Source organism: Scyliorhinus canicula, chromosome 4 (genome assembly GCF_902713615.1).
Source record: "Scyliorhinus canicula chromosome 4, sScyCan1.1, whole genome shotgun sequence".
NCBI classification, from domain to species: Eukaryota; Metazoa; Chordata; class Chondrichthyes; order Carcharhiniformes; family Scyliorhinidae; genus Scyliorhinus; species Scyliorhinus canicula.
In genome coordinates, this window is record NC_052149.1 from 30679459 (window position 1) to 30694157 (window position 14699).

Sequence of the window (14699 nt, forward strand, 5' to 3'; positions counted from 1 at the left end):
TGGATTGGAAATGAGCAAACGTGACACCACTGTTTAAAAAAGGAGGTAGGCAGAGAGCGGGTAATTATAGGCCAGTGAGCTTAACTTCGGTAGTAGGGAAGGTGTTGGAATCTATCATCAAGGAAAAAGTAGCGAAGCATCTGGATAGAAATTGTCCCATTGGGCAGACGCAGCATGGATTCATAAAGGGCAGGTTGTGCCTAACTAATTTAGTGGAATTTTTAGAGGACATTACCAGTGCAGTAGATAACAGGGAGCCAATGGATGTGGTATATCTGGATTTCCAGAAAGCTTTTGACAAGGTGCCACACAAAAGGTTGCTGCATAAGATAAAGATGCATGGCATTAAGGGTAAAGTAGTAGCATGGATAGAGGATTGGTTAATTAATAGAAAACAAAGATTGGGGATTAATAGGTGTTTCTCTGGTTGGCAATCAGTAGCTAGTGGTGTCCCTCAGGGATCCGTGTTGGGCGCACAATTGTTCACAATTTACATAGATGATTTGGAGTTGGGGACCAAGGGCAATATGTCCAAGTTTGCAGACGACACTAAGATGAGTGGTAAAGCAAAAAGTGCAGAGGATACTTAAAGTCTGCAGAGGGATTTGGATAAGTTAAGTGAATGAGCTAGGGTCTGGCAGATGGAATACAATGTTGACAAATGTGAGGTTATCCATTTTGGTAGGAATAACAGCAAACGGGATTATTATTTAAATGATAAAATATTAAAGCATGCTGCTGTGCAGAGAGACCTGGGTGTGCTAGTGCATGAGTCACAGAAAGTTGGTTTACAGGTGCAACAGGTGATTAAGAAGGCAAATGGAATTTTGTCCTTCATTGCTAGAGGGATGAAATTTAAGACTAGGGAGGTTATGCTGCAATTGTATAAGGTGTTAGTGAGGCCACACCTGGAGTATTGTGTTCAGTTTTGGTCTCCTTACTTGAGAAAGGACATACTGGCACTGGAGGGTGTGCAGAGGAGATTCACGAGGTTAATCCCAGAGCTGAAGGGGTTGGATTACGAGGAGAGGTTGAGTAGACTGGGACTGTACTCGTTGGAATTTAGAAGGATGCGGGGGGGGGGGGGGGGGGGGGAATCTTATAGAAACAGATAAAATTATGAAGGGAATAGATAGGATAGATGGAGGCAGGTTGTTTCCACTGGCGGGTGAAAGCAGAACTTGGGGGGCATAGCCTCAAAATAAGGGGAAGTAGATTTAGGACTGAGTTTAGGAGGAACCTCTTCACCCAAAGGGTTGTGAATCTATGGAATTCCTTGCCCAGTGAAGCAGTTGAGGCTCCTTCATTAAATGTTTTTAAGGTAAAGATAGATAGTTTTTTGAAGAATAAAGGGATTAAGGGTTATGGTGTTCGGGCCGCAAAGTGGAGCTGAGTCCACAAAAGATCAGCCATGATCTCATTGAATGGTGGAGCAGGCTCGAGGGGCCAGATGGCCTACTCCTGCTCCTAGTTCTTATGTTCTTATGGTCTCCATTCCAAACCACGAAGGCAGCCCCAGGTCTTCTGCAGTTAAGTTCTGCACACCACATTTCTGAACCAATGTGTTTTCCTGCTAGTATTGCATAGAATTGAAGGGGAAGATTCCAGTCTGGGCTTCCCATTAGCTGGATACAAGTCAGTTTTATGCCAGCCTCAAGTGAGGTTCTGGAGCTATCATGGCGGGCAGCATCGGAAGATCCCACTGTATTTTCACACTGGTATGGAACGGATTTCTGGGCCTCCCACTGAATTCTGCAGCATCCCCCCCCCCCCCCCCCCCCCACCCACCTCCTGGGGCGACCCGTCTGGATTAATCCGGCCACTGCTCAGGTGACCCAGCTGGTGTGGTGCCTCCCTGTTCTGCCTGTTGCCCATCATATGCACCAGGGACAGGGGGTGGGGGGGGGGGGGGGGTGGGGGTGGGGGGGGAGTCCAAGGTGCTGCGGTGTTCCGGCACCTCCCCTGTGGGAGTCCCGGCCTGGGCCCCATCACCTCCTCCTCCCTTGGTGTACCCGATGGCACCCGGCCTTCTCCATTGGGCGGGTGTGAGTGGAGCCATAATCTGAGGCTCCTCCATCACCTGGCACTGCCAGACCTAGAGGCCTGCTCTGGTCACGACCAGGATCTGCACGCTCGTGACCATGAGCTTTTCACAGTAACTTCATTTGAACCTACTTGTGACAGTAAGTGATTTTCATTCATTTTCATGGAGCACAGGGAGAGGACCATCTCCATCTGGGATGCACCACATCACGCTGCGACTGTGCCACCACCCTGTGGGTGTGTGCCCCATCAGCCAGCGACTAGGCCACCTCCCTCTGGGTCTGGGCCACCTCCCTCTGGGACTGGGCCAACCCACCCAGTGACTGCGCGACGCTGGCCAGTGCCTGGGAAATGCCACCGACGTTCCCAGCCATGGCCTGCTGTGACTGGGCCATGCTGAGGAGCGCCGCTGCAATGTCCAGGTGGCTTTGGCACATGGCTGCCTGTGAGAGGGCAGCACTGTCCTGGGCCTGGGCCACCGCCTGCACAGAATGCCCTAGGCCTTGGACATGCTGATCCATAGCCCAAACTGTCGCCCCCAATGCCTCCACTGCGGACACCATCCATGCGGTGACGGCCTGGGTGGAACGCATGACCGGCACCACCTCCTGCTCCTGCACATGGATGGACTCCTCCATCTGCTGGATACCCGCCATCATCCCCTCTTGTAGTCCCTGGGTCTCTGACTGCATCTTCACTATGGCTGGGACTGGACGTTCCAGAAACCTGGGACCCATCTGGACTGCAGCCACCTGCCCTCTGACTATCTGGTCCCTCAGTTGCTCCTACCCCCACCTACAGTACAGGATGTGACGTGTGGTGCGCACCAGATAGTGTCCCAGGAGCCTCTTCACTAATGTGCCCAACCGAGGTGATAGTCTCTGGGATGGGGGAGGGTGTTTGAGTCAGCTGTGACGGAAAGTCAGTGTCCTCCTCCGCAACCTTCCTTTCCTCCCGGCCGCCGACCATATTCAGTGCCTTCTGCTGGGGCATGGTGAGGGGCCACAGTTCTGGTGGTCCCCCTCCGATCTTCTCCCCCTTCTGGCGGTTGTCCGTGGCCTTCTCCTGGGGGGGGGGGGGGGGGGGGGGGTTGGTAGACATTCTGACGTGTGCAGCCCAGGGGTTGGATAAATGGTGGTCTCAGTGGCCAGGGCACCCGGCCATGGGGATTGGCATGGGTGCTGGCATGTCGGGCAGAGCCGCGATTTGGCCGTCCCCCGGGGGAAGGGAGGGATCGGGTTCCGTGTGTGTTGGGGGGCGGGGGCGGGTTTAGTGCAAGGGGCATGGAGCGGCCAACTCACCCTGGCTGTCCCGAGGAGGTTGTGGAGTTTCTTTCTGCACTGCATGCCAGTCTGGGTGACATTGCCCTCGGCGCTGACCGCTTCTGCCACCTGCGCCCAGGCATGGCAAACGATGGCGCCTAGCGGCCTTCCTCCTGGGCTGGGGTACAGGGATATCCACTTCTCATCCATGGCGTCTATGAGGGTGTCCAGCTCAGCAACCTGGAACCGTGGCGCTGCTTTGCTTATAGCCATCTTGTTGACTGGGACGGTGTGTGTGGGGGAAGGACCGTTTAAGTGTGGCTGGGGCGTGTGAGCATCATGTGCACCAATCACGGCACCGTTTTGCATGTAATTGCCTATGTTCCATGTGCCGATGGTGCTAGCCCATTTGAAGTAGCTGAATCCGTGCAGCTGTTGCCACGGTTCCCACGCCGGCGTTAGCATTTCGTCTCAAAATCGGAGAATCCAGCTCCAGGTTTACCGCTCGGCTGGAAGCCCGATTAACCTCCCCCCTCGTTTGGCACCGACCCCTCACAGCGTGAAATCCACCGGGTGGGCTTTGACGCAAGTTTACCCAAGTGTGGCCCTTGGGGTGGACACCGAGGTGGGTCAAGGGTGTCGGTGCAAACGTCTGGTGCCCCCAGAATCCATCGTAAGGTCCCCCTCCCTCCACAACGTAAATCCTGCACCCCACCAGCTGAGTACGCGCATTCTCCCCGACACCATGGGAATAATGGGTCACCCGCAGCACGCATGCATGAGGGGATCTGATGGTGCGGGGGTGGGGGGGGGGATCCGATGGGGGTTCTGATGGGGGCTCTGATGGGGGTGACTGTCGTGGGGGCTCGGGGGTCAGTGGGATGGTCAGTGGGGAGGGTGCCCCAATTTATTGCGGGGGAGGAGGATTTGCGTTGCAGAGCTAGGACAGCCCCGATACTGGGATTTTGATGGAGTCCGGCGCACTCTTCCTCATGCATAAATGTACATGATAAAGGGGAGAGACTCACATCCTGGGCCCCTGCTCCTCGCACCAGCGGAGACCAGTCCAGATTCTCTGCTGTCCCTTGGTTTCTAATTTATGTTTGCCACTATAGGCATACATAACAGTTACACAGCAGACATGATTACCACAAAACATATATTTCCCAAGTGATTCCCTTTGTTGCCATGGAAACTTGACAATTCCCTTCTTGGCAACTTGCTTGTGTCTGATGTGCAGCAATTTACTTTTTAACTGTGTTGGAAATCGAGGCATTTAAATGCTAAGTTATTAACCTGCAGATGTGGATTTGTATTTTACTCAGTTACCACAGGTTAGTTGAAAATATTAATGGCCCGTAACTTCCTCAGATTGGTAATCTCCGGCAGAGTGTCACTCTCGCCAGATTTGCCTGTGTTGGGACAATTAAAAGGTAAGTGCTGCAGACACGATGTGGGTGGGTGGGGTGGGGGAGGGGGGGGGCGTTGTGTGAGTGAGGTCCGATATGGCAGGCGGGGAGGGGAGGGTGGTGAGGGGGGGGGGGGTAGGGGGGGTTGGACTGGACTGGGGGACATTAGGGTTGGACTGGAGGGGGAGGGGTGAGGGGGGATTGGGTTGGGCCAGCGAGTGGCAGGAGAGTTGTGGGGGGTAAGGTGGACTGGGGTGGGGTGGAAGGGGGGGCAGAGTTTTGAGGGAGCGGTCAGTTTGGGGCAGGTGTAGAGTCAGGGGGGAATTGGTAAGACTGGAATGCAGGGGATTTGTGCTGGTGAGGGGGTGGGGGTTTCAGACTGGTGTGGGACGTATTTGGACTGGTGTTCGGTGGTCTGACCAGAGGCCGGAGGGACCGGACCAATGGGGGGAGGGTTTGTCTGCGGGGGTGTGGGGGTCTGACTGGAGGGGGGATTAGTCCGGGAGACGGTCTGGGTCGGACCAGTTGGGGGGGCCGGTGTTGCACGTTTTACTATGGGCGTAAAACGCGTTTATTGGAGTGTATTAACACGCCTCCGAGTTCGACGTGTGCTTAACACTGCTAGGCTCTGTTCTATGTAATTATTTAAGCTCTGGAGTCGCCAGCTGCCGTATAGGCAACGTCACAAGTATTCCAAGGTCAAATTCAAAGTAATAAAGACGATACACCGATTAGTCAAGTTCAAACGATCAATATTTATTATACAGTTAATAATAAATACTCATGCACACACTAAGAGACTAAGCTACAACTAAACATAAGCAAACAGAATACTTATCTAACAGGAACAGGCAAGGTCAGAGAACGAGGCCTTCGTCCTGGTTTTGTCTGCAGCCTTCAGCAAGCGTTCTGGCACTTGGGAGTCTAGCGGGCTTGGATCGCGTAGCGAGCGTTGAACTTACGGTTTCGGCGGCTGGTGCTCAACGGCTGGAGTCAGGATACCAGGTGTCAGTCGGGGCCGGAGCACAGGTTTAACAGACCGGACAACACGAGGTCCCTATCTTTTATAGGGGTTCCGTTGTCCTTCCCTCTTCTCGGGCGGGCTCTACCTATTGGATCAATTTCTTATCGATACTGGATTAATTCCCCAATGCGAGGGGGTCTCCGTGATGGAGGGGGCGTTTCTTATGTCCTTTTGTTTGGAGGTTTCTGGTGCCTCGATGTCTGGGTCTTGATTGGAATGTGTCCATTCAGAACCAAATGTATCTATTGTGTGGGTGTTCAAGTCTGATGGCCTCATTAGCATGCAAAGCGTTTTGCCATTTGCACCTAGCTAAGGTCTCTTCACCTGAGCCCAAACTGGTTTCTGCTGCTGCAGAATGCAAACTGCTCTTTGCAGACTGCTGTTCTGGCTGAACTGTCTGTTTCCCAGCAGCCTTCCATTTTAGTTTGGCTCAGTGTCCATTTTGCGTGGCCAGCATGGCTACATTCCCTCCTTGTGATCCTCACAATCATACTATTGTGAAGGATCACCTATGTACTTTGCCTCCTTGTGTTCTGACCTCTTGCCAGTTCCTGTTCTACTCTGTTTCTAAACTATGGGAAGAAGAGAAAAAATTTTTAACTAACATTTCTACTTGGCCCTATGTCAAAAGGGACATGCATTACTACAATTGGGAACCTCTACCTATCACTATTAACCTTAACCTTAACTTAAACATGTAATCACTCTAAACCTTAACCATTCACACCACAACATCACACTTCCCAACTCGGCAGTCGAGTGTGGAACAATATAATACATGGCTGAATTTTATTTACAGAGTGTTGTAATCAGTGAGGGGTTGAGGGGTTTGGTGGAATCCGAAGATGGGGGATTGCACTCTATAGATGGGTGAGGTGCTGGAACGAGAGGCTCTCCTCTTCCATTTCCTCAACCTGAGGGTCTGCACTAGGATGGTGAGGATCGCAATCACCAACAGTGATTCGATTATGTAGGACATGGAGTACCACGTCATGAATTTAGTACACCAGGTCTGAACCTCGCTGATCAGAGCTGAGCACTGGGGGTTTGCTGTACTGGACACATTTACGGTGGGGGTTGTGGGGGAAACGTGTCTTGTTTCCACACATATACATATGACATTAAATAGTAATAAGTGGGCTTCCATCATTTTGCTGTTCTTCTTCTTTCTCTTCCTTCTTCCTCCGGTATTGACAATCCTGGCTTCGACCTCTGTCTCGTCCTTTGAAACCTTTGGGATCAAGCACAGTATCTGTCAATACACAGTTTAAGACCTTTACTTGTTAGTGCATCTGTCTTTCAAAACCCAATTGACCCTTTAAAATGACTGGCTAAGTCACACCCTGTGACTCCCCTCATTTTTTTTCAAAAAGCGAATTTAAAGACCAGCATACACCTAACAATCCTTCCTTCTGCGAGCCGTCTCGCAGGCTTTGCTGATTTACCATCCGAATGTTCCCGGATGTAAATAGCATGTGGGATGGTGGCCGAAGGGCTACCTAACGTAAAATGAAAACAAACTTTGGAAAGAAACGTCCGAATGAGTTGCGTATGGGCCGCTACGGGTATGAGTTGGATGGAATCCCCGGGTAGGGCGTGCTGTGCCATACCCGAGCTTGGCTGACCAAGGGTTGGTTCTCAGACAGGGCGGGTCCTCAGTGCCGTTTGTCCACTGCCTGAGTAACCTGGAGGAAACGGGTACGAATGTGTTGACCATGACTTGCAGCCTCTATTTCGCCGAATAGAGGGGCACCTAAAAAAAAACCAAGGGAGCCAAGATGCTCCAACTGAGGACATGAGCTGGTCTTCAGATATTTTAGACGATACGGTGAGCTGCTCACCAGGCTGCCACAAGTGTTACAACTTTGGAAAAGATCTCCAATCAAACCGAAGTTCTCAGAAGTATCTGCGGACAAACTAACGTGCATGTGAGGTGGTCACAATCTTTTCAGCTGAAAAGAAGATGTCCATCCTCCAACTGAAACATTGTACAATCCGGAGACAAACAAACATAAAACGAAGACAAACATACGTGCAGGTTCCATCAGAAAGGACATCGTTTCCCTCAAACGATTCCTATCTTACATCATCTGGACACCTCACTTTGATTCTGCCTCTGTGAACAGGGTCACAAAGGGGTTGCCGTGTCGGGAGTCAGACACCGTGTCGTCCCGCTCTCCCGGATCCCACACCCTTGTGTGGATCAGGCATGCTATTTTGGAGTTGTGTGACCGGGGGTCACTCTCGTCATTGCGGACAAGTCTGTATGAATTGTCCCTGTGCCATTGTGTGGCGTCGAGTGTGTTGTCGGGGTAGTCGGGGTCGGGTGGTGGTTCGGGGTTTTTGAGGTAAGTGACTTCCATGGGGTCACTGGAGTCGGGGTCGTAGTTGGTGCAGTGTGGGCTGTATGGCTGTGTGGTGTCGCTGTCTTCAGAGTCAGTGTCTGTCCTACTGTCTCTGCTGTGGCAGCTTGTGGGCGTGTCGGGGCGTGGTCTGTAGTGGTCTGTGGGCGGAGTCGTGGGCGAGTCCGTGGATGAACTGGTCTGTGAGGGGGATGGTGGAAAAGTGTCTCTGGTGGGCGGGGTGAAGTGTTCTGCTGCGTCTAGCAGGACATGGTGAGCATGGTTGGCCTGTGTTCCATATGCCTTTAACTGGTTTATATGGAACCACGCGGTCTTCCCATTAGGATATTTGATCCTGTAAACGGAGGGGCTAATTTTGTCCGAAATTGAGTAGGGACCGGAATATTTTGGAGCCAAAAAACTGCTGGGGTTATAAACAGATAACATTACCTGTTGCCCAACCTGGAATTCTGTGGTGTGTACGGTCTTATTGAAACAGGCAGTCCGTTGCTGTCGGCGTTTCCCTAGCTGGACTGCGGCTGCGAGCTGTGCAGACCTCACAGTCTCAACTAGTTCTTTAACTGCCTTTTCATGTGTGAGGGCCGTCACTTCGGGGCTTGTCATGTCCAGTCCTAAAAGGAATTCTGTACCTTTCATAGGGCGTCCGGTCATGAGTGTGTGTGGTGTGTATCCTGTCGATGTGGAGACAGTGTTCCTTATGAACATAAGTGCAAAGGGGAGCACTGAATCCCATGTGGAATTGTTCTCTTGAACCATTTTCCTAAGGGTAGTTTTTAGGGTCCGATTCATGCGCTCCACAATCCCGCTGGACTGTGGATGATACGCAATGTGGAAGTTCTGTTTGATTCCGAATATTGTCAGGACGTTCCTCATGACCCGTCCTGTAAAGTGAGATCCCTGGTCCGAATCGATACTTCGGGGTAAACCCCATCTCGTGAAGATGTGGTGGGTCAGGATCTTTGCAGCTGTCTTTGCTGTATTTGTTCGTGAGGGAAATGCCTCTACCCACTTGGTAAAGGTATCTATCACCACCAGAACGTATTTATAGCCATTCCTACAAGGGGGCAATGGACCTATAAAATCGATCTGGAGGTTTGTCCAAGGGCCGTTAACTGGGCGAGTATGCCGAAGTTGTGCCTTCTTAGAATACCGCTCCGGGTTATTCTGTGCACAAATCAGGCAATTCTCTATGTAGTGCGTTACATCATTCCTGAGATTAGGCCACCAACAGAGTTGCCTGAGGTGCCTCGTTGTTGCATCAATTCCCTGATGCCCGTGTCCGTCATGGAACAAGGCAATCATCTGATTCCTGTCCTGCTGTGGGACCACATAAAGTCGGTCCTTAATGATCACACCCTAATGTGTGGTCAGTGCGTGTTTAAAGTGCTCGTAAGCAGGCACAAAATTTCCCTTGAAAACCTCCCTGAGGTCTCCGTCCTGTTTTTGTGCTGCCACGAGATCTTTAATATCAGTCTGTGAGACTTGGACTGCGCTCACAGGGGCGCTAGCTGGTGCGCTAGCTGGGGGGGTCCATAAGTGTCCTCTCCTGGAACCTGCCTTAGCCAACGCGTCGGCTTTTACATTCCCAGGGGGTGATGACCTATGGTGGCTTCGAACTTTTATAATGCCGAAGGTCCTGTCCTTCGCTTTCTCTAGGATATGCTGGAGTAAAGGGGCTGATGGAAGGGGTTTTCCGTCTGCGGAGACAAAACCTCGTGTCCTCCACAGGGGCAGAAAATCTGTTAAACTGTTGCAGACATATAAGCTGTCTGAATATATGTCTGCTGGGCTGGGGAAAGAATCGGGGTGGTCCACTATGTACGCTATGGCTGCTAGCTCTGCTGCCTGCGCGCCTAAGTGACCTGGTAACTTAAGAGCTATCTCTTCGAGAGCGCGCCCCTGCGCGTCCTCTACATAGATGCCGCATCCTGTGATACGCTCACCATTTAAAACTGTGGAGGAACCGTCTACATAAATCCTCAAGGGTCCACACGTGTCTGTGGGCTGGGGGCTTTGTTTCGGGTTCCCTATCTTCCTGGGGGGTGTTTTTGCTAAAAAGGGTCCTGTGTTATGCAGGGGAGCTACAATTTCACAGTCATGGGGCTGTCCGGGGTATTGGAGGTTGTCTGCTAAGTATGTGTGTGTGCGTGTCCGTTTCACTGTAATGTCCCGTCCTTGTAAAAGTAGGGTCCACCTAGCTGCCCTAATCTGGCTAACTGAACCGTCCTTCAGTCGACCGTCTAGTAGTAGCTGTGTGGGTGTATGTTCGGTCAGAATAGTAATGGGGTTGAGTCCGGTGATGTATGAGAAATACTGCACTGCCCAGAAGACGGCAAGGAGGTGCCTCTCACAGGCCGAAAATCCTTGTTCTACCGGGTCTAACAGTCGGGAGGCATAAGCCACTGGTCTTAGCTGCTCGTGCCGTTCCTGAAGCAACACGGCCGAGAGGGTCAGATCTGTGCTAGCTACCTCGATTGCGTACGGTGAAAGTTGGTCGGGGACTAGCAGCGCGGGTGCTGCACTAAGGGCTCGTTTCAACTCTTCCACAGCGCCTGTATGCTGCGGAAGCCATTCCCAGGGAGCTCCTTTCTTAAGGAGGTCTGAAAGTGGGGCGGCTTTTGTCGCGAATCCGTCTATGTGGTTCCGACAATAGCCAACCAGTCCTAAAAACGACCGGAGGGCTGATACATTCTGGGGAAGGGGCAATTTGACGATCGAATCAATTCTTTTGAATTCGATCTCGCGTTTGCCGTGCGTGATGACTGATCCCAAATACATCACTTTACTTTCCAATATTTGGGCCTTTTTCGGGTTAACTTTACAGCCAATTTCAGTTAAGAGTTCTAGGAGTTCGGCCAGAAGCGAAATGTGCTCTGCCTTTGTGTCTGTCTGCAGTAGTAGGTCGTCTACATACTGTACCAGACAATCGGGTCGGGAAAATTTTTCTAATCCACTTGCCAGCTGTCGGTGGAAAATGGAGGGTGAATTGTGGAATCCTTGTGGGAGGCATGTCCACGTGTACTGCTGTGTTTTAAAAGTGAATGCGAATTTGTATTGGCACGCTTTTGCCAATGGTATTGACCAGAATCCATTACTGATGTCCAATACCGTGAAGTACTTGGCGTTGAGACCCTGCTTGAGCATGGTCTCGGGACTAGTAGCTACCGTTGGGGCTACTGCGGGGGTTACTTTGTTGAGTTCCCGATAATCGATGGTCAGACGCCATGATCCATCGGGCTTCCTCACTGGCCAAATAGGGGCATTGTTGGTGGAGGCTACCGTTCTCAGTACACCTTGGTCCAACAAGCTGCCTATAACTTTTTCTATTTCCACCTCTGCCTCGAGGGGAAATCTGTACTGCTTTTGCGGTCGGGGGTCCTGTCCGGTAACATGAACTTGTCCAGTCATTCTGCCACAGTCATGACGGTGACTTGCAAATGCTGTCCTGTGTTTGTTCAGTAGGGCCTTAATTTGTCTGTCGGTGTGGAGTGTAGTCAGGTCGAATGTGTACTCTCCCACTGCGCTAATCCGATTAGCGTAGTCTCCTACTGTGAGGGTGGCTGGGGCTCTGTCTGATCTCGCCATTCGCCAGACACACTGGTTCACTGGGTCGAACGACAAGCTGTGAGCGTTCATGAAATCTATCCCCAGGATGTGTTCTGCTGTCCGGGGAAGATTTACTAAAACTACGGGGTGCCTTGTGCTAATGTTCCCTAGCTGGATCGCTACGGGTGCTGTGATATGTCCCTGCTGCGAGTGTCCGGTGAACCCGCTAAGTGTGATGGTGGAGGTGGTCGGCCACGTGTCTGCGTGTGCCGTGGTTGTGGAGTTAATGGTGGTGCGGGATCCTCCTGTGTCCCACAATAACTCTATGGGCTTCCCTTTGACTTTTGCCGTGACTACGGGTCTCCCTGATGAGTCCCATAGTGTGTCACAGACCCAAGTGGGGGAGCCCGAACACCGTCAGTTCGTCTCGTCCACATTGGTGGGTCCTGACTGTACTGTTACATTGTGGATGGGTTTTGCTTTGTTGCGGTTCAGAGTGCCTGTCTGCTGGCCTCTCTGAGATCGCTGGGGTGCTTGGCATTCTTTTGCCCAATGCCCTAACTGTCCACAGTTATAGCATTCCTGTCCTTTCTGTTGAGGGCTGCTCTTGCCTTCATTTACCCATGCGGGCTTCTGGTGCTCTCTGACTGCTTGGATATCTGCAGCAGCCTGAGCCTCTTCTGGGGATCTAACCTTTGCTTTTGCCTGAAGCGATTGCTCCCAAGCGCGGGACAATCTTTTGAGGACCCATTTTTCGTTATGGGCCTCTTCTGAGGGGTCGTAATTATTGCAAGCGCTCTGTCCTGCTTCTGTTGCGTGTGAGATAATTGTGCGCGTCCACTTAACCATGTTTTCGCGGGTTAAATGCGCTCTATCTAGCTGTCCGAAAACTGCGCTGAAGTGAATCCACAGCCTTCCTGCGAATGCTGTGGGGTGTTCGGATCTCTTCTGCCTGCACTTATTCAAGCCTTCTACGGGGTCACCTCTATTGTACCCGATGGCATCTAAAATGGCAGTGTGCATCTCCTCTAGGCTGCCTCCTGCCACGTTCTGTGGGTCGGGGAGGGCTGCCACTACACTCTGGTCTAAGCTCAGCACGGTGAGCTTAACCTGCTCTCTCTCATCCAGGCCGTACATGGTAGCCTGCTGTTTTACTTTCGCGAAGAACTGGTGGGGGTCTGCGGTGGGGAGGAACGGAGTGATCTTTTCACAAGCGTCCCTTAGCTGGGTTACTGTTAAAGGGGTGGTGTAAGTTATGTCTGGGGCGCCTTCTGATTCGGCTTTCCTCTGTGTGGTTACGGGATTCATGGGTGCGGTTATGATCTGAGCTGTGGGGGGTTGGGGTGCCTGTCGTTTCTGCTGAGCTGCGGGCGCACATGTTCCCTGAACATACCGCTGCGCTGTCTCGCTTAATTCCTGCCAATCTGGGGCGTTTTCCCCATCTAACTGAGCTCCAAAGGTGCTTTGGAAGCCATTCTGCACCGAAAGCAGAGATTGCAGTTCCGCAATCTGTTTTCTGCATTTCGCGTGGTCAACTGTGCTTTGTCTTTGTTCGGTCGTTGCAGCGTGGAGTGCTCTCAAAGCTGCTTTGAGATCGGAGCATTGCCTCTGCAATGCCTCCACCTGCTTCTCCGATTCCTGTCTTATCAGAACGGCACGTTGCACGTCCTGATAGGCTTTCTCATACTGGGTCTGGGAACTGTTCAGATGAGCTAGACAAGACTGGTGAGCCCTCTTGGCATCATCCACCTCTCTACCCTTCTCTGCCAACTTCCCTTTAAGATCCAGGTTTTCTTTCTCGATGTCCCGGACATCGACCTTACTCATTCGGTTCCTTTCCTCTAAATCTGCCCGGAGCGTCCTGATGACCTCCTCTGCGCCTCGCAACTGTGCCAAGCAGGACACAATCGCCATCGGCTTGCGTGCTTTTCCTAAACTCTTTTTGTGTATCTGAGAGAGGTTCTCCCACCAAGTATGACCTATACTTCCGGGACCTGTCTCCTCATTTGCACAAAACTCTTTCCAAAGGGGCCATCCCTTTCCCTGCAGATATTTGCGGAGTTCCAGCTCCCACGTGGGACACTGGCCTACTCTGCTACTGCTGCTGGTCGCTGCGACCACAAACTTTTCTGGGTCCATCAGACGTTCCATTGCCTGCATGGCCATTTCCTCTGACTCTCTTTTTATAATTTGGAACAGGGGGTTGCTGGGGTGGTGTTTCGTGAAAAGGGTACGGCTTACGCTATTTTCCGATTACAAAACTACCGAAAGTTTGTCGCAACAAAAAGCTTTCAGTTTTACCTTACAGCCCTGTTAGTACGCATGCACTAAAACACACTTCCGAATTTCGCTTATTATTTTGAACACCTTGAATACTTGTGATCTCTTTCTTTCTCTGCAATTTGGAGTTCTAATTCAAATTTCAGGGTCCTGGACACTGTGGTGTTTCCACTTACAACAGGGTCCCGGCGGATGTCGCCACTAAATGTTGCACGTTTTACTATGGGCGTAAAACGCGTTTATTGGAGTGTATTAACACGCCTCCGAGTTCGACGTGTGCTTAACACTGCTAGGCTCTGTTCTATGTAATTATTTAAGCTCTGGAGTCGCCAGCTGCCGTATAGGCAACGTCACAAGTATTCCAAGGTCAAATTCAAAGTAATAAAGACGATACACCGATTAGTCAAGTTCAAACGATCAATATTTATTATACAGTTAATAATAAATACTCATGCACACACTAAGAGACTAAGCTACAACTAAACATAAGCAAACAGAATACTTATCTAACAGGAACAGGCAAGGTCAGAGAACGAGGCCTTCGTCCTGGTTTTGTCTGCAGCCTTCAGCAAGCGTTCTGGCACTTGGGAGTCTAGCGGGCTTGGATCGCGTAGCGAGCGTTGAACTTACGGTTTCGGCGGCTGGTGCTCAACGGCTGGAGTCAGGATACCAGGTGTCAGTCGGGGCCGGAGCACAGGTTTAACAGACCGGACAACACGAGGTCCCTATCTTTTATAGGGGTTCCGTTGTCCTTCCCTCTTCTCGGGCGGGC